The 19,648-nt window shown below is 44.6% G+C and overlaps 1 protein-coding gene across 1 annotated transcript in view; it reads left to right on the forward strand.

Annotated features, from left to right (window-relative positions):
- The first annotated feature begins 2,461 nt into the window (after positions 1–2,461).
- LOC120994309 (T-cell surface antigen CD2-like) overlaps positions 2,462–19,648 on the forward strand; it is a 165,447-nt gene continuing 148,260 nt past the window's right edge. The window contains exon 1 of the mRNA XM_040422774.1: positions 2,462–2,541. The gene's annotated coding sequence lies outside the window, so the exon portion shown is untranslated. The remainder of the gene's footprint in view (positions 2,542–19,648) is intronic.

The following is a 19,648-nucleotide window of genomic DNA, read 5'->3' on the forward strand; positions in this document are numbered from 1 at the left end:
ATATTCTGCAGCGCTTTACAGTCAGAGAGTTCTGTACAAAGAGTCATAAACAGCACAGTAACAGAGAAGTCAGCAATTAAGAGGAATGAGGGCCCTGCTGGTAAGAGCTTACCACCTATGTCACCTGTATCATTCGCTCTACAATAATCTCTAGACATCATTCAAGGAATGCTTGAAGTCCCTGAACCCCATGGTTGTTGACCCCATTGCGGTGCCTAATGACTTCTATGTATGGTTATGTCCAGCTATAACAGCTATGGGCATCATCTATGTGCCACTTCTATAATTCACTCAACAACAATTGTTTAATCATTCACAGAATTCCCTGAAGCTGGTAACATGAAGGAACGTATCATGGACCTCATGGTAGTTGACCCCACTGTGTGCCACTGAAGCCTTCATTTACTGACCCAGGGCTGTATTATTTCCTCTGTCTGCCTTCACCCCATTGTGTATTCAGCAGAACATTGTCGTGATGTCTGATTGTTCCATCTTCTATGACATGTCGTTGTGCTTTCTGAGACAGCTGCAGTTCAGTAACCACAGGCAGGAAGTCACCCAGTTTCTACAAGTGTCGGCTATATGACTGAGTGAGTCCTGAATGACTCTTATACTGCGTCGGCTGACTAATGGTGGTCACACACGGCTGCTGGCATCATGGTGGGACATTAGCCAATTTAAAAAGTGAAGGACTGTTGACCTTGCTGGAAGATCTACAACATACATGTAGAATGGCATCTTCTCATTTTCTGATCATCTAAGGTGCTTGTCACGAGCCCCCCCAATACATTCAGGTTATCAGCCCGTCACTGAACCAGGCAGAACTATCAGGCCATGTTTGTCTGCTTTGATTTAACACTCTCCCCCATTAATATTACACACCAGATAATGTTGTCCTCTGGATAGGGTTGTCGTCCACTTTTTTTCTCTATTCATATGAAAACATCAGATAAATGAGTTGAACATCTTCTCATATTGTAGAAATTCCAATTCGCCACCATCCCAGACCTTGATCGAGACGTGTCCTTTTTATGCACACTGATATCACAAATTTTATGTGAATAGGCCTCTATTTATTCACAGGGCCCTACATTCTATAAAATTGGCCCTGCTGTGGACTCCTTCCTGTGTTTCAATGCTTAGTACTATGCCTGAGACCCTGGGGCATGCAGCTAATGGGGACACTGGTGGCCGGTCCTGAGAGCTCAGGTATATGTGGGTGGTGAGGACTGGACCTGAGACCCGGGGTGCATGCAATCACTGGGGACACTGATGACCACTCCTGAGATCTCAGGTATATGTGGGTGGTGAGGACTGGACCTGAGCCCTGGGGCATGCAGCTAATAGGGACACTGCTGACCGGTCCTGAGATCTCAGGTATATGTGGGTGGTGAGGACTGGACCTGAGACCCGGGGTGCATGCAATCACTGGGTCACTGATGACCGGTCCTGAGATCTCAGGTATATGTGGGTGGTGAGGACTGGATCTGAGACCCTGGGGCATGCAGCTAACAGGGACACTGATGACCACTCCTGAGATCTCAGGTATATGTGGTTGGTGAGGACTGGACCTGAGAACCGGGGTGCATGCAATCACTGGGTCACTGATGACCACTCCTGAGATCTCAGGTATATGTGGGTGGTGAGGACTGGACCTGAGACCCTGGTGCATGCAATCACTGGGTCAGTGATGGCCGGTCCTGAGATCTCAGGTATATGTGGGTGGTGAGGACTGGACCTGAGACCTGGGGTGCATGCAATCACTGGGGACACTGATGACCACTCCTGAGATCTCAGGTATATGTGGGTGGTGAGGACTGGACCTGAGCCCTGGGGCATGCAGCTAATAGGGTCACTGATGACCGGTCCTGAGATCTCAGGTATATGTGGGTGGTGAGGACTGGATCTGAGACCCTGGGGCATGCAGCTAACAGGGACACTGATGACCACTCCTGAGATCTCAGGTATATGTGGTTGGTGAGGACTGGACCTGAGAACCGGGGTGCATGCAATCACTGGGTCACTGATGACCACTCCTGAGATCTCAGGTATATGTGGGTGGTGAGGACTGGACCTGAGACCCTGGTGCATGCAATCACTGGGTCAGTGATGGCCGGTCCTGAGATCTCAGGTATATGTGGGTGGTGAGGACTGGACCTGAGACCTGGGGTGCATGCAATCACTGGGGACACTGATGACCACTCCTGAGATCTCAGGTATATGTTGGTGGTGAGGACTGGACCTGAGACCCCGGGTATAAGCACTCAATAGGGACACTGATGTCTGGTCTTGACAGAATTGACACCTCAGGTGTGGACCTGAGACCTCATTGTTCTGCAGGTTTCTGCCATGACACTGTAACATTCACATAACATTGAATGAAAGCTCCAGTTCAGAGAAGAATTCTCCTCCTCTTCCTTCCCAGCCATAGCCACAGTTCGCTCTACTTTGAAATCTACCACTCGCAGAAGATCATGGAGGCACAAGGTTCAATACGACTCTACTCCTGGACCAGACTCGGATTCATACTGTTTCTCCCAGGTAAATTACACATCTTACACAGGGATACAGATTGTTGATCGGGGGGCTGTGAATTTCTTTTTTACTTACTGTAATATATATATAGATATAACATTTACTTATAGAAAAAGGAAAACGTTCAGGAGGAGAATATGAGAAGACTCTGTGTATAAGAAAAACTGTTGAATATGGAGGTCCATTATAGGGTGATGTGAGTAGGCACCATCATAGTGATATCACAGATGAGGGTCATGTGAGATACAGGGTGATGTAGGCACCATCATAGTAATAGCATAGATGAGGGTCATGTGAGATACAAGGTTATGTAGGCACCATTATAATGATATCATAGATAAAGGTCATGTGGGATACAGGGTGATGTGGACACCATCATAGTGATATCATAGATGAAGGTGATGGAAGATATGGGTGATGTAGGCACCATCATAGTAATAGCATAGATGAGGGTCCTTTGAGATACAGGGTAATGTGGACACCATCGTAGTGGTCTCATAGATGAGGGCCATGTGAAATACAGGGTGATGTAGGCACCATCATAGTAATATCATAGATGAGGGCCATGTGAAATACAGGGTGATGTAGGCACCATCGTAGTAATATCATATATGAGGGTCATGAGTCTGAAGCATGAAGGTCCTTATGTTCTGCATTTATTTGTTAGATTTCCATTTCACCTCCATGGTGAACCATATACCTTCACTAAAGTCCAAGTAGAGAAGGGTTGGGTGTGCTCACCTGCTGGTGTGTGGTCATGGAAGCACGGATTGCCATCAGGAACCGGACGGAAACGTTTTCAATATAGAACAAAAGAAGGATAATCCAGCTTTATCTCAAACGTGGCAGCTTTATTAATCATCGGAGTGCATTAAAATCCATACAGACAAATTGATTATATATTGGTTCCCCATCCAGTGATTCCCATCTTCCATTCATTGCTAAAATTGCATAAGGGAGGTTCTCCACCACAAATGCGTCCGATTGCCTCAGGAATCGGTTCTTTCACTGAGAGACTATCAGCCGGGGTAGACAGTATATTGCAACCCATGGTCTAAACTATTCCTGGTTTCTTGCTAGATACTAAGACTGTATTAAATTTTTTGGTGGAGTTTACCTGGAGGCCGGAATATAGTTGGATCACGGCGGATGTCACTTCGCTTTACACAGTGATACCTCATAATTTAGCAATCACTGCCCTAAGATGGTTTCTCAGTGTTTATTCCGACTACTCTGCAGCCTATTGGGATTACATTTGTGGAGTGGTATTATTCTTGTTGCAACACAATGTATTTACATTTAACCAACAGATATATCTCCAACGCACTGGAGTGTCAATGGGTGCGACATTTTCCCTATCAATGGCAAATGTACTGTATATGTGGCCTGGTGGGAGCACCAATACTTATTTTCTGATGGCAATGTGTGGGGCTCCTCGATCCGGTGGTACGGCCGTTACATCGACGACCTACTCTTTGTGTGGTCGGGCGATGCGGCGGCCTTACCGTGGTTTGGGCATTACCTTAATTGCAATGTTTGCAACCTGAATTTTGTTTTAAATCACAGTAACTACAGTATCCCCTTCCTTGATCTTGTACTTGTGGGTAAAACGGAGAGTTCCACGGTTGATACATGCACTTACCGGAAGGAAACATCAGGTAACACTACCCTCCTTGCCACGTCTTGCCATACTCGACACGTTGTATAAATTCCCCTTTGGGTATATTTTTTATGTGTTCTTCGCAATTGTTCCGATGATGCGACATGTGGCAGGGAAATGGATAATGTTGCAAGTAGACTAGCAAATAGGGGGTACCAAGAATATTCTTTGAATATGGCCAAGGAGGCAGCCCTTACAAAAACCAGAAAAACTCATAGATCGAGTTATTCTTCTGCCCCGGCTTTTGTGACAGGCTATAGCCTGGAGTGTTCAAAAATTGTAAAAAAAACATATCTCCATTTTAGAATAAGATGAACAGTGGAAGGACATAGTACGTTCTGGCATTAAGTGTATAGCACGCCGAGCACCAACAATAGCTCAAACAGTCAGTCCCTCACTTTTTCTGGACCTACTTGGTTAACATATAGAGGAAATTTCTAATGTGGACATAAGATTTGTACATGTTGTAAAGTCATGTCAACAGGCAGCCACATTTTTTCACATGCTAATCAAAGATCGTACAATTTAAAACAATGCATCAATTGCAATACAACGTTTGTTGTATATTGCATTACATGTTCGCTCTGCCGCCTCCGATATGTTGAATGTACTACCAACAGGTTAAAAACAAGGATCTGTAGACACATGTTCGGACATTCCCTATGTTAGAACTAGAAATGTCTCTGCAGTCAGTGCACATTATGCGGCAATACATGGAGGCGACATCGCGGGCGTGCAAGTTCAGGGATTAGAGAGGGTTAATTCCCCCTTGCGGGGTGGAGATTACAGAAGAAAGCTTCTAATTAGGGAATCATACTGGATCTTTTGCATGGAATCTAGTCTGCCAAAAGGTCTAAATCGAAGACATGACTTGATTCTTCACTATGGACCTAGCATATATCGATTTGTTTCATTTGTTTGCTACTATTTTTAGCTATTTTTATAAGATTGAAGGTTTTGATGACCAGAGGAGGGTGCGATCAGGGTAATTGCAGCCACCTGATGATGCCTGCAGCTATCCACCATGTATAAAAATGATTAAGGATCAGCATTAAGGGGATCCGAAACGCGTTGACATGAACTGTCTGTATGGATTTGAATGCACTACGTTGATTAATAAAGCTGCCACGTTTGAGATGAAGCTGGATTACCCTTCTTTTGTTATTTACCTTGACGAAGCTTGGGATTTGAGGTCCCTCGTTCTCTGCCGTGCTGGAGTTCACGGAGGTTGGACACTCACCTTTCTGATAGTTTGTACAGTGGTAAAGAATGGTGTGAGATAAAGATGAAGCCAGGTTTAATGCCACAAGTTCACAATACTTTACTGCTGCCGTTCTAGATGGTTGCACATTAAGCACAGTCTTCTCACTTGGCATATGCAAGTTCTCGCAGAGAAATTTGATGGTTCTCTCTGGATTCCTCTTTATATAATCTCAGAATCTTCTCAAATCTGACCAAGTGGTGCAATTTCTCTCTCTCAAGAATTCTGCTTCTCTCTGCTCACAAATATGGCACTACAATGCCCAGCTATATGTCAGGGGCAGATGCTTAGCAGGTGTCTCTTATATACGACAGGGTATATGAGACATCTAATCCCCACAAAGTAAAGTCCAAAACAAGCACAGACTGCGTAGCGCCCAGTGACTGACAGAGTACAGGTAATCACTGATTGTAGAGTGTCCAGTGACTGACAGAGTACAGGTAATCACTGATTATATAGTGTCCAGTGACTGACAGAGTACAGGTAATCACTGATTGTATAGTGTCCAGTGACTGACAGAGTACAGGTAATCACTGATTATATAGTGTCCAGTGACTGACAGAGTACAGGTAATCACTGACTGTATTATCACCAGTGACTGACAGAGTACAGGTAATCACTGACTGTATTATCACCAGTGACTGACAGAGTACAGGTAATCACTGACTGTATTATCACCAGTGACTGACAGAGTACAGGTAATCACTGACTGTATTATCACCAGTGACTGACAGAGTACAGGTAATCACTGATTGTATTATCACCAGTGACTGACAGAGTACAGGTAATCACTGATTGTAGAGTGTCCAGTGACGGACAGAGTACAGGTAATCACTGATTGTAGAGTGTCCAGTGACTGACAGAGTACAGGTAATCACTGACTGTAGAGTTTCCAGTGACTGACAGAGTACAGGTAATCACTGATTGTAGAGTGTCCAGTGACTGACAGAGTACAGGTAATCACTGATTGTATTATCACCAGTGACTGACAGAGTACAGGTAATCACTGATTGTAGAGTGTCCAGTGACTGACAGAGTACAGGTAATCACTGATTATATAGTGTCCAGTGACTGACAGAGTACAGGTAATCACTGACTGTATTATCACCAGTGACTGACAGAGTACAGGTAATTACTGACTGTATTATCACCAGTGACTGACAGAGTACAGGTAATCACTGATTGTATTATCACCAGTGACTGACAGAGTACAGGTAATCACTGACTGTATTATCACCAGTGACTGACAGAGTACAGGTAATCACTGACTGTATTATCACCAGTGACTGACAGAGTACAGGTAATCACTGATTGTATTATCACCAGTGACTGACAGAGTACAGGTAATCACTGATTGTATTATCACCAGTGACTGACAGAGTACAGGTAATCACTGATTGTAGAGTGTCCAGTAAATGACAGGCAGGGCCATCTTTAACAAGGGGCAAAAGGGGCAGCTGCCCCGGGCCCAGTTGCTCCTGGGGGGCCCAAGGCAGCTGCTTCTTGAGCCTTGCTAGCCACTGCCCCGGGTGTCAGGCTGTCAGCTACACAGGGGGTGCTGTCATGCCATGCCTACCGGCACTCCAGGCAGCGTACTGTGAGAGCTGTGATTCTCTAGGACCTTAGATGACATTATCACCATGTGACCAGTAACCTAGCAATATTACTGGTCACATGACTATGAGGTCAACAAGGTCCTACCAGGAGTGTTGCTGTAGAAGTTTGCCTTAACTGTGGAGCTTTTTTTGTGAAGATTACATCATAAAAAGGTGACAGGGGCTCTTATGCTAATATATTGTAAACTACCGTATAGTGGGGTGCTGTATAGTGTGGGGTGCTGTATAGTGTGGGGGCCTGTAGAGTGTGGGGGGCTGTATACTGTATACTGTGGGTGCTGTATATTGTGGAGTGCTATACTGCTGTACTGTATAGTGTGGGGGGCTGTATACTGTATACTGTGGGTGCTGTATATTGTGGAGTGCTATACTGCTGTACTGTATACTGTGGGGGCTGTATACTGTGGGGGGCTGTATACTGTGGGTGCTGTATATTGTGGAGTGCTATACTGCTGTACTGTATTAGTGTGGGGTGCTGTATCGTGTATAGTTTGGGGTGCTGTATACGGTGAGGTTCTATACTGCTCTACTGTATACTGTGAGGTGTTGTATACTTTGGGCTGCTATACTGCTCTACTATATACTGTGGGGTACTGTATAGTGTGGGGTGCTATACTGCATACTGTGTGGTGCTGTATACTATAGGGTGCTATACTGCATACTTTAGGTTGCTGTATACTATAGGGTGCTATACTGCATACTCTGGGGTGCACTGTAACGCTAGGGTGAGCTGAGCCCCGGTCTCCTTCCTGCAGAGCGGTGCCCACTTCCTGCCCAGAGCACTGATCCTGAGCTGCTGGAGTCTTCAGAACTGGAAGTATTTACAGTCATTCACTGTACTCTACCAGATGTGTGGATTTTTTGTGTGTGTGTTGTGGTGGAGGGCGTGACTGCCTGCTAAGGTGTGGGAAGGCGGGATCCAGGGGGTCCAAGTAAATTTTTGCCCAGGGTCCAATCAATATTAAAGACGGCCCTGAGTACAGGTAATCACTGATTGTAGAGTGCCCAGTGACTGACAGAGTACAGGTAATCACTGATTGTAGAGTGTCCAGTGACTGACAGAGAATAGGTAATCACTGATTGTAGAGTGCCTAGTGACTGACAGAGTACAGGTAATCACTGATTGTAGAGTGCCCAGTGACTGACAGAGAATAGGTAAGCACTGACTGTAGAGTGTCCAGTGACTGACAGAGTACAGGTAATCACTGACTGTAGAGTGTCCAGTGACTGACAGAGAATAGGTAAGCACTGACTGTAGAGTGCCCAGTGACTGACAGAGTACAGGTAATCACTGATTGTAGAGTTTCCAGTGACTGACAGAGTACAGGTAATCACTGATTGTAGAGTGTCCAGTGACTGACAGAGTACAGGTAATCACTGATTATATAGTGTCCAGTGACTGACAGAGTACAGGTAATCACTGATTGTATAGTGTCCAGTGACTGACAGAGTACAGGTAATCACTGATTGTAGAGTTTCCAGTGACTGACAGAGTACAGGTAATCACTGATTATATAGTGTCCAGTGACTGACAGAGTACAGGTAATCACTGACTGTAGAGTGTCCAGTGACGGACAGAGTACAGGTAATCACTGATTGTAGAGTGTCCAGTGACTGACAGAGTACAGGTAATCACTGATTATATAGTGTCCAGTGACTGACAGAGTACAGGTAATCACTGATTGTATAGTGTCCAGTGACTGACAGAGTACAGGTAATCACTGATTGTAGAGTTTCCAGTGACTGACAGAGTACAGGTAATCACTGATTATATAGTGTCCAGTGACTGACAGAGTACAGGTAATCACTGATTGTAGAGTGTCCAGTGACGGACAGAGTACAGGTAATCACTGACTGTATTATCACCAGTGACTGACAGAGTACAGGTAATCACTGATTATATAGTGCCCAGTGACTGACAGAGTACAGGTAATCACTGATTGTATTATCACCAGTGACTGACAGAGTACAGGTAATCACTGATTATATAGTGTCCAGTGACTGACAGAGTACAGGTAATCACTGATTGTAGAGTGTCCAGTGACGGACAGAGTACAGGTAATCACTGACTGTATTATCACCAGTGACTGACAGAGTACAGGTAATCACTGATTATATAGTGCCCAGTGACTGACAGAGTACAGGTAATCACTGATTGTATTATCACCAGTGACTGACAGAGTACAGGTAATCACTGATTGTAGAGTGTCCAGTGACTGACAGAGTACAGGTAATCACTGACTGTATTATCACCAGTGACTGACAGAGTACAGGTAATCACTGATTATATAGTGCCCAGTGACTGACAGAGTACAGGTAATCACTGATTGTATTATCACCAGTGACTGACAGAGTACAGGTAATCACTGATTGTAGAGTGTCCAGTGACTGACAGAGTACAGGTAATCACTGATTGTAGAGTGTCCAGTGACGGACAGAGTACAGGTAATCACTGACTGTATTATCACCAGTGACTGACAGAGTACAGGTAATCACTGATTATATAGTGCCCAGTGACTGACAGAGTACAGGTAATCACTGATTGTATTATCACCAGTGACTGACAGAGTACAGGTAATCACTGATTGTAGAGTGTCCAGTGACTGACAGAGTACAGGTAATCACTGACTGTATTATCACCAGTGACTGACAGAGTACAGGTAATCACTGATTATATAGTGCCCAGTGACTGACAGAGTACAGGTAATCACTGATTGTATTATCACCAGTGACTGACAGAGTACAGGTAATCACTGATTGTAGAGTGTCCAGTGACTGACAGAGTACAGGTAATCACTGATTATATAGTGTCCAGTGACGGACAGAGTACAGGTAATCACTGACTGTAGAGTGTCCAGTGACGGACAGAGTACAGGTAATCACTGATTGTAGAGTGTCCAGTGACTGACAGAGTACAGGTAATCACTGATTATATAGTGTCCAGTGACTGACAGAGTACAGGTAATCACTGATTGTATAGTGTCCAGTGACTGACAGAGTACAGGTAATCACTGATTGTAGAGTTTCCAGTGACTGACAGAGTACAGGTAATCACTGATTATATAGTGTCCAGTGACTGACAGAGTACAGGTAATCACTGATTGTAGAGTGTCCAGTGACGGACAGAGTACAGGTAATCACTGACTGTATTATCACCAGTGACTGACAGAGTACAGGTAATCACTGATTATATAGTGCCCAGTGACTGACAGAGTACAGGTAATCACTGATTGTATTATCACCAGTGACTGACAGAGTACAGGTAATCACTGATTATATAGTGTCCAGTGACTGACAGAGTACAGGTAATCACTGATTGTAGAGTGTCCAGTGACGGACAGAGTACAGGTAATCACTGACTGTATTATCACCAGTGACTGACAGAGTACAGGTAATCACTGATTATATAGTGCCCAGTGACTGACAGAGTACAGGTAATCACTGATTGTATTATCACCAGTGACTGACAGAGTACAGGTAATCACTGATTGTAGAGTGTCCAGTGACTGACAGAGTACAGGTAATCACTGATTGTAGAGTGTCCAGTGACTGACAGAGTACAGGTAATCACTGACTGTATTATCACCAGTGACTGACAGAGTACAGGTAATCACTGATTATATAGTGCCCAGTGACTGACAGAGTACAGGTAATCACTGATTGTATTATCACCAGTGACTGACAGAGTACAGGTAATCACTGATTGTAGAGTGTCCAGTGACTGACAGAGTACAGGTAATCACTGATTATATAGTGTCCAGTGACGGACAGAGTACAGGTAATCACTGACTGTAGAGTGTCCAGTGACGGACAGAGTACAGGTAATCACTGACTGTATTATCACCAGTGACTGACAGAGTACAGGTAATCACTGATTGTATAGTGTCCAGTGACTGACAGAGTACAGGTAATCACTGATTGTAGAGTTTCCAGTGACTGACAGAGTACAGGTAATCACTGATTATATAGTGTCCAGTGACGGACAGAGTACAGGTAATCACTGACTGTATTATCACCAGTGACTGACAGAGTACAGGTAATCACTGATTGTAGAGTGTCCAGTGACTGACAGAGTACAGGTAATCACTGACTGTAGAGTGTCTACTGACTTTGGGGATGTATTTATAAAAGTATAAAAAGGAGCGCTATATCGAGCCATTTCCGGCTGATACAGTTTTGTATTCTCCACCGAACCTATATAACTCCTTGGATGTTGAGTAGGATGTACAAAACAAAGGACTCTAGATGCTGGAAGTGCAGAACGGACAACGCGGATTTTATCCATTCGATCTGGTATTGCCTTCCTATGCAGGTCTACTGGACCCAGGTATTTCAGGAGCTCACCAGAGCAACTGGGTGCACTGCGCCACTGGAGATCTCGATAGCGGTGCTTGGATATATTAGAGAAATTGGCCTGGACATAAAAAGTGAAATGAAATGGGAAAAAGGCTTAATGCTGGCGCGGGTTGTAGTGGCTAGAGAGTGGGGGGTGGATAGACCACCAAATATTGAAGAGTGGAAGAACCTATGTGAGAGGGTGCAGAGATATGAATATGCCTGCAAGAGAAAATGAAACAGGTCACGTGACCGCCCGGACACTGTGAATGGTGCCGTAGCGGTGTTCCATCAGCAGCGATGTTCTGTATTACACTCTTCTTGGTCATATAATGAGGTAAATATGAAACCCGTTGGGTTGTGATTGGAACATACAGGATGTACAGGGAGTGTAACGTCCAACGTTTTCTATATTGGAGTTTGCGGCTTTCGGCTCGCATCTGTACAGAGGTATATATATGTAAGCGTTTAACTCCTAGCCAGGCTCGATGGGCTTCTATGGCAGGATAAAGGGGTGTTCCGGTTGTTTGGATAAGGGATAACTATCAGATCAGTGGGGGTCCTACCAGTGGGAACCTCCCCCACCAAGCACAAGAAAGGTGGCCTGGTACCCCCTGCAGCCCCACTGAAAAGAACAGATCGTCCGCTTCCTCATGTGCATGGCCGCTCCATTCATTTCTATGGGAGCTCCAGAAGTAGCCGAGCGCTGCGCTCTGCAGAACGCCCATAGAAATGTAGGACCCCCAGTGTCTCTGTGTCAGTCTCTCTGCCTCTGCCTGTCCCCTCCCGTCTCTGATCTTAGCTCCTCCCCCTTTGCCCTCTGTAGACGTCTCTGTTATCTTCACAGATCTGAGCAGTGAGTGAAGCAGCGTCTGATGAGATATATTACAAAGTTTATTATAATCACCCGGACTAATTATGGAAACCATGAAACAGCAGGGACTCTTTAACCCCTTAGGGACACATGACGTACCGGTACGGCATGTTTCCCGAGTCCTTAAGGACCCATGACGTACCGGTACGTCATGGGTTTAAAACGTGATTGCGGCGGGGGTTAATCGGAACAGGATGCCCGCTGAAATCATTCAGCGGACCTGCGGTTTGCGGCGGCAGTGCGGCGGTGCCATTGGGTCCCCATGCGGCTGTAGGGGGGACCCGATGGCATGGAAGGCAGCGCGATCTCACAGGCCCCGGAAGCTGTATGAGTAATACACACAGTATTACTCATACAGCCAATGCATTCCAATACAGAAGTATTGGAATGCATTGTAAAGGATTAGACCCCCCAAAGTTCAAGTCCCAAAGTGGGACAAAAAATAAAGTGAAAAAAAAGTTGAAAAAATAAAGTTTTCCCCCCAAAAAATTTAAAGTTTCAAGTAAAAATACACAAAAACGTCATTTTCCCCAAATAAAGTTAAAAAAAAATTAGTAAAAAATAGGGGGAAAAAAAAAGTATACATATTAGGTATCGCTGCGTCCGTATCGACCGGCTATATAAACATATCACATGACCTAACCCCTCAGATGAACACCGTAATAAATAAAAAATAAAAACTGTACTAAATAAACCATTTTTTGTCACCTTACATCACAAAAAGTGTAATAGCAAGTGATTAAGAAGTCACACGCACCCCAAAATAGTGCCAATAAAACCGTCATCTCATCCCGGAAAAATCATACCCTACCCAAGGTAATCGCCCAAAAACTGAAAACATTATGGCTCTCAGACTATGGAGACACTAAAACATGATTCTTTTTGCTTCAAAAATGAAAAATGAAAAACTTTATGTAAAACTTACATAAATAAAAAAAAAAGTATACATATTAGGTATCGCCGCATCCGTGACAACCTGGTCTATAAAAATATCACATGATCTAACCTGTCAGATGAATGTTGTAAATAACAAAAAATAAAAACGGTGCCAAAACAGCTATTTCTTGTTATCTTGCCTCACAAAAAGTGTAATATAGAGCAACCAAAAATCATATGTACCCTAAACTAGTACAAACAATACTGCCACCCTATCCCGTAGTTTCTAAAATGGGGCCACTTTTTTGGAGTTTCTACTCTAGGGGTGATCAGGGGGGCTTCAAATGGGACATGGTGTAAAAAAAAACAGTCCAGCAAAATCTGCCTTCCAAAAACCATATGGCGTTCCTTTCCTTCTGCGCCCTGCCGTGTGCCCGTACAGCAGTTTACGGCCACATATGGGGTGTTTCTGTAAACTACAGAATCAGGGCCATAAATAATGAGTTTTGTTTGGCTGTTAACCCTTGCTTTGTAACTGGAAAAAGATTCTTAAAATGGAAAATCTGCCAAAAAAGTGAAATTTTGAAATTGTATCTCTATTTTCCATTAATTCTTGTGGAACACCTAAAGGGTTAACGACGTTTGTAAAATCTGTTTTTAATACCTTGAGGGGTGTAGTTTCTTAGATGGGGTCACTTTTATGGAGTTTCTACTCTAGGGGTGCATCAGGGGGCTTCAAATGGGACATGGTGTCAAAAAACCAGTCCAGCAAAACCTGCCTTCCAAAAACCGTATGGCATTCCTTTCCTTCTGCGCCCTGCCGTGTGCCCGTAAATATTGAGTTTGGTTTGGCTGTTAACCCTTGCTTTGTAACTGGAAAAAAAATTATTAAAATGGAAAATCTGCCAAAAAAGTGAAATTTTGAAATTGTATCTCTATTTTCCATTAATTCTTGTGGAACACCTAAAGGGTTAACAAAGTTTGTAAAATCAGTTTTGAATACCTTGAGGGGTGTAGATTCTAGAATGGGGTCATTTTTGGGTGGTTTCTATTATGTAAGCCTCGCAAAGTGACTTCAGACCTGAACTGGTCCCTAAAAATTGGGTGTTTGAAAATTTCTGAAAAATTTCAAGATTTGCTTCTAAACTTCTAAGCCTTGTAACGTCCCCCAAAAAATAAAATGTCATTCCCAAAATGATCCAAACATGAAGTAGACATATGGGGAATGTAAAGTAATAACTATTTTTGGAGGTATTACTATGTATTATAGAAGTAAAGAAATTGAAACTTGGAAATTTGCAATTTTTTGGTAAATTTGGTATTTTACCAGTGTCATGAAGTACAATATGTGACAAAAAAACTATCTCAGAACGGCCGGGATAAGTCAAAGCGTTTTAAAGTTATCACCACATAAAGTGACACGTGTCAGATTTGCAATAAATGGCCTGGTCCTTAAGGTGAAATAGGGCCGAGTCCTTAAGGGGTTAAGTTCCAGATCCCTGATTTACTTTACAAGTCCAATGCTGAAATGAAACAGGAAGAAATGGAACAAATAGTCTCTATTATACATTTACTCCAATTTTGTGATTACAGCTCTGTGCGGAGCGATGTGTCTCCATGGTTACAGATTATATCCCGCAGTGACATGTTCCGCCCTCCCCCGACCCTATTATACTGTTTGCAGTGACAGATGGAGACACACATTACTGCAGTGTCAGACTACACTGGGACTGTTTGTAGTCTGTAACCATGGAGACACAATGCTTTGCATGGGAGCTGCAAACTCATCACAGAATGGAGATTTAAATCAAAACCTTTTGCAAAGTTGCCTTATTTTGTTCCATGATGAACGCATTGGAGCAATAAGAAGACTGATGGTGAAGGTGTCCGCAGCCTTTAGTAGAGTCCTGCCACGAGCCCTAGGCTGCTGCCTCACTCACCCGCCCATTATCTGCTCATCTATATAGCAGCATTGTGTTATGTACAGTCGGTGCGAGGCTCTGCACTGTGCGGCACGTGGGTGTGCGAAGCAGTGTAAAAGCTCAGCTCATGTGCTTCGCAGGTTGATGTAGGTGACACTTTGCAGCTTCTGAGGTTGGAAACTTTTGGCTTTACCAGTCTTGTCTTCCTGTGTTGCTGATCATAATGGTGATTACATAGATGTGAAAGGTTTTCCAGCAGAGCATTGTTCTGCCGTGTCACGCTGCTGTGTTAAACTATGCATGATGCACCCCCTCACTCATCCTCCGGTGGGGGTCTAAGTCTATGCACCCCCTTAGTCATCCTCCAGTAGGGGGTGTAAGTCTATGCACCCCCTCACTCATCCTCCGGTGGGGGACGCAGTCTATGCACCCCCTTAGTCATCCTCCAGTAGGGGGTCTAAGTCTATGCACCCCCTCACTCATCCTCCAGTGGGGGTCTAAGTCTATGCACCCCCTCACTCATCCTCCGGTGGGGGACGCAGTCTATGCACCCCCTCACTCATCCTCCAGTGGGGGTCCAAGTCTATGCACCCCCTCACTCATCCTCCAGTGGGGGTCTAAGTCTATGCACCCCCTCACTCATCCTCCGGTGGGGGTCTAAGTCTATGCACCCCCTCACTCATCCTCCGGTGGGGGTCTAAGTCTATGCACCCCCTCACTCATCCTCCGGTGGGGGTCTAAGTCTATGCACCCCCTCACTCATCCTCCAGTGGGGGTCTAAGTCTATGCACCCCCTCACTCATCCTCTGGTGGGGGACTAAGTCTATGCACCCCCTTAGTCATCCTCCAGTGGGGGTCTAAGTCTATGCACCCCCTCACTCATCCTCCGGTGGGGTCTAAGTCTATGCACCCCCTCACTCATCCTCCAGTGGGGGTCTAAGTCTATGCACCCCCTCACTCATCCTCCGGTGGGGGACTAAGTCTATGCACCCCCTCACTCATCCTCCGGTGGGGGACTAAGTCTATGCACCCCCTTAGTCATCCTCCAGTGGGGGTCTAAGTCTATGCACCCCCTCACTCATCCTCCGGTGGGGTCTAAGTCTATGCACCCCCTCACTCATCCTCCAGTGGGGGTCTAAGTCTATGCACCCCCTCACTCATCCTCCAGTGGGGGTCTAAGTCTATGCACCCCCTCACTCATCCTCCAGTGGGGGTCTAAGTCTATGCACCCCCTCACTCATCCTCCGGTGGGGGACTAAGTCTATGCACCCCCTCACTCATCCTCCGGTGGGGGACTAAGTCTATGCACCCCCTTAGTCATCCTCCAGTGGGGGTCTAAGTCTATGCACCCCCTCACTCATCCTCCGGTGGGGTCTAAGTCTATGCACCCCCTCACTCATCCTCCAGTGGGGGTCTAAGTCTATGCACCCCCTCACTCAACCTCCAGTGGGGGTCTAAGTCTATGCACCCCCTCACTCATCCTCCAGTGGGGGTCTAAGTCTATGCACCCCCTCACTCATCCTCCGGTGGGGGACTAAGTCTATGCACCCCCTCACTCATCCTCCAGTGGGGGTCTAAGTCTATGCACCCCCTTAGTCATTCTCTGGTGGGTAGCGGGGAAATATAATAGTCTGCATGGTCCTACATAGTGAACAGATGGTGGTGATACTACTAACCCATAAAACTATATAAATGTGGTATCACTGTAATCGTACTGACCTGGAGAATGAGCGAACCCGTGGAAGAACTTGACCCTGAACCCGGACCCCATTAAATTCAATGGGGACCCGAACTTCACTTTATTATATTCCGCTATAACGGAAAATAATAGCATTTTTAAGACAGAATGCTTACTAAAATGGCCATTGAGGGGTTAAAAATAGTTTTAAAAAAAACTCACCTCATCCACTTGATCGCGCACGTGGTGAGCGCGGTGATGTCATCGCAGGTCCTTTTGCAGGTTCTGCAGAAAGAAGAGGATACCGGCTGCGCGATCAAGTCGATGAGTTGAGTTTTTTTTTATTATTATTATTTTTAACCCCTCAATGGCCATTTTATTTAGAATTCTGTCTTAAGAATGCTATTATTTTCTGTTATAACCATGTTATAATTGAAAATAATAAAATCACCCGAACACCGAACACGAACTTCAGTGAAAAAGTCCGGGTTCGGGTCCGGGTACCCGAACTCGCAAAGTTCGGTACGAACCCGAACTTTGCAGTTCGGGTTTGCTCAACCCTACTCATAGGGAATGACATAAAAACAAAACCCATAAAACTATATAAATGTGGTATCACTGTAATCGTACTGACTCGGAGACTGAGGAGAACAGGTCAATTTTATCTCATAGGGAACGCTGTAAAAACAAAACCGTAAAACTATATAAATGTGGTATCGCTGTAATCGTACTGACCCGGAGAATGAAGAGAACAGGACAGTTTTTTCTCATAGGGAACACTGTAAAAACAAAACCGTAAAACTACATAAATATGATATCTCTGTAATCGTACTGACCGGAGAATGAAGAGAACAGGTCAGTTTTATCTCATAGGGAACGCTGTAAAACCAAAACCCATAAACTATATAAATGTGGTATCTCTGTAATCGTACTGACCGGAGAATGGAGAGAACAGGTCAGTTTTATCTCATAGGGAACGCTGTAAATACAAAACCCATAAAACTATATAAATGTGGTATCGCTGTAATCGTACTGACCCAGAGAATGAAGGGAACAGGTCAGTTTTATCTCATAGGGAACGCTGTAAAAACAGAACCCATAAAACTATATAAATGTGGTATCTCTGTAATCGTACTGACCCGGAGAATGAAGAGAACAGGTCAGTTTTATCTCATAGGGAACGCTGTAAAAACAAAACCCATAAACTATATAAATGTGGTATCGCTGTAATCGTACTGACCCGGAGAATGAAGAGAACAGGTGAGTTTTTTCTCATAGGGAACGCTGTAAAAAAAATAAAAACTATAAAACTATATAAATGTGGTATCGCTGTAATCGTACTGACCGGAGAATGAAGAGAACAGGTCAGTTTTATCTCATAGGGAACGCTGTAAAAACAAAACCTATAAAACTATATAAATGTGGTATCTCTGTAATCTCACTGACCGGAGAATGAAGAGAACAGGTCAGTTTTATCTCATAGGGAACGCTGTAAAAACAAAACCGTAAAACTACATAAATGTGGTATCACTGTAATCGTACTGACCCGGAGAATGAAGAGAACAGGTCAGTTTTATCTCATAGGGAACACTGTAAAAACAAAACCCATAAAACTACATAAATGTGGTATCACTGTAATCGTACTGACCGGAGAATGAAGAGAACAGGTCAGTTTTATCTCATAGGGAACGCTGTAAAAACAAAACCATAAAACTACATAAATGTGGTATCGCTGTAATCGTACTGATCCGGAGAATGAAGGGAACAGGTCAGTTTTTTTCTCATAGGGAACACCGTAAAAACAAAACCGTAAAACTACATAAATGTGGTATCACTGTAATCGTACTGACCCGGAGAATGAAGGGAACAGGTCAGTTTTATCTCATAGGGAACGCTGTAAAAACATCCATAAAACTGTGATGTTTATTTTTTCCATTCCACCACTTATGGAATTTTTTTCCAGCTTCCCACTACATTGTATGCAATATTACACAGTGCCATTAGAAAGTGCAACTTCCCTTACGTCCTAACCAGCAGCACAAGTGAAGTGGGGAGTTCTCCCCTGTGAAACTAGTAGGACAGGTGGAATTTTTGATGACTATTTTTTTTCCTACCAAGCACTAATTAAATAATTAGTAGAAAACCCACCACTATAAAGGGCAGACTGCCCATAATTCAGTGCTTTTTTTCTCTGACCCTGTGGACAGTAGGACGGGTCAGGCTGCGGCCTGATACCTTAAAAGATTTGTTTTTCTTTTTTTTGATACAGCGATTTTCCTACCACTTGATGGTGGTTCTAGCTCCTGGCCCCAAGTCGTCCTCGGTCCCTCCGCCGACTGTATTGTTGTCCGCGATCCGCCGCCTGCTGCTCCGGAGGTAGCGGCAGTCCAGGCTGCAGGGGCGGTGCCTATCGGCACTCTCCCCGTTGGTGAGGCTGTGGATCGCCAGCATCTCTGTCGCCGACTCCGCTACACGGCGCTACACGGCCGACAGGAAGTGCGTCATCGACGACTTCCGGTTCTCGCGCCGGGTTTGTTGTACTATATGCAGATGGTTTTTCTGCAATTTGAGCTCCGGGGACTACACAATTTAAACAGATATAGAAAATATATGTTGTCCAAAACTAATATTCCTGAGGGGTCAGGAAAAGTTAGGTTGAGGCGGAGTTATCGGGGGGGGGGGGGGGGGCGAGCTAAGGTCAGAGGTGGAGCTAGTCCACCTATATAAGCCCACATCAAGAGGAATACTTCCTCTTCTGAGCAGAGAGCTAAGGCTACAGTTCTGTGGCTGCTACTACTACTTCTGAGCAGAGAGCTAAGGCTACAGTCTGTGGCTACTACTACTAAACTTAAAGTTTCTTCTAGATGGCGTCCCCTAACGGTGATCAGCGC

This window comes from Bufo bufo, chromosome 3 (genome assembly GCF_905171765.1).
Source record: "Bufo bufo chromosome 3, aBufBuf1.1, whole genome shotgun sequence".
NCBI classification, from domain to species: domain Eukaryota; kingdom Metazoa; phylum Chordata; class Amphibia; order Anura; family Bufonidae; genus Bufo; species Bufo bufo.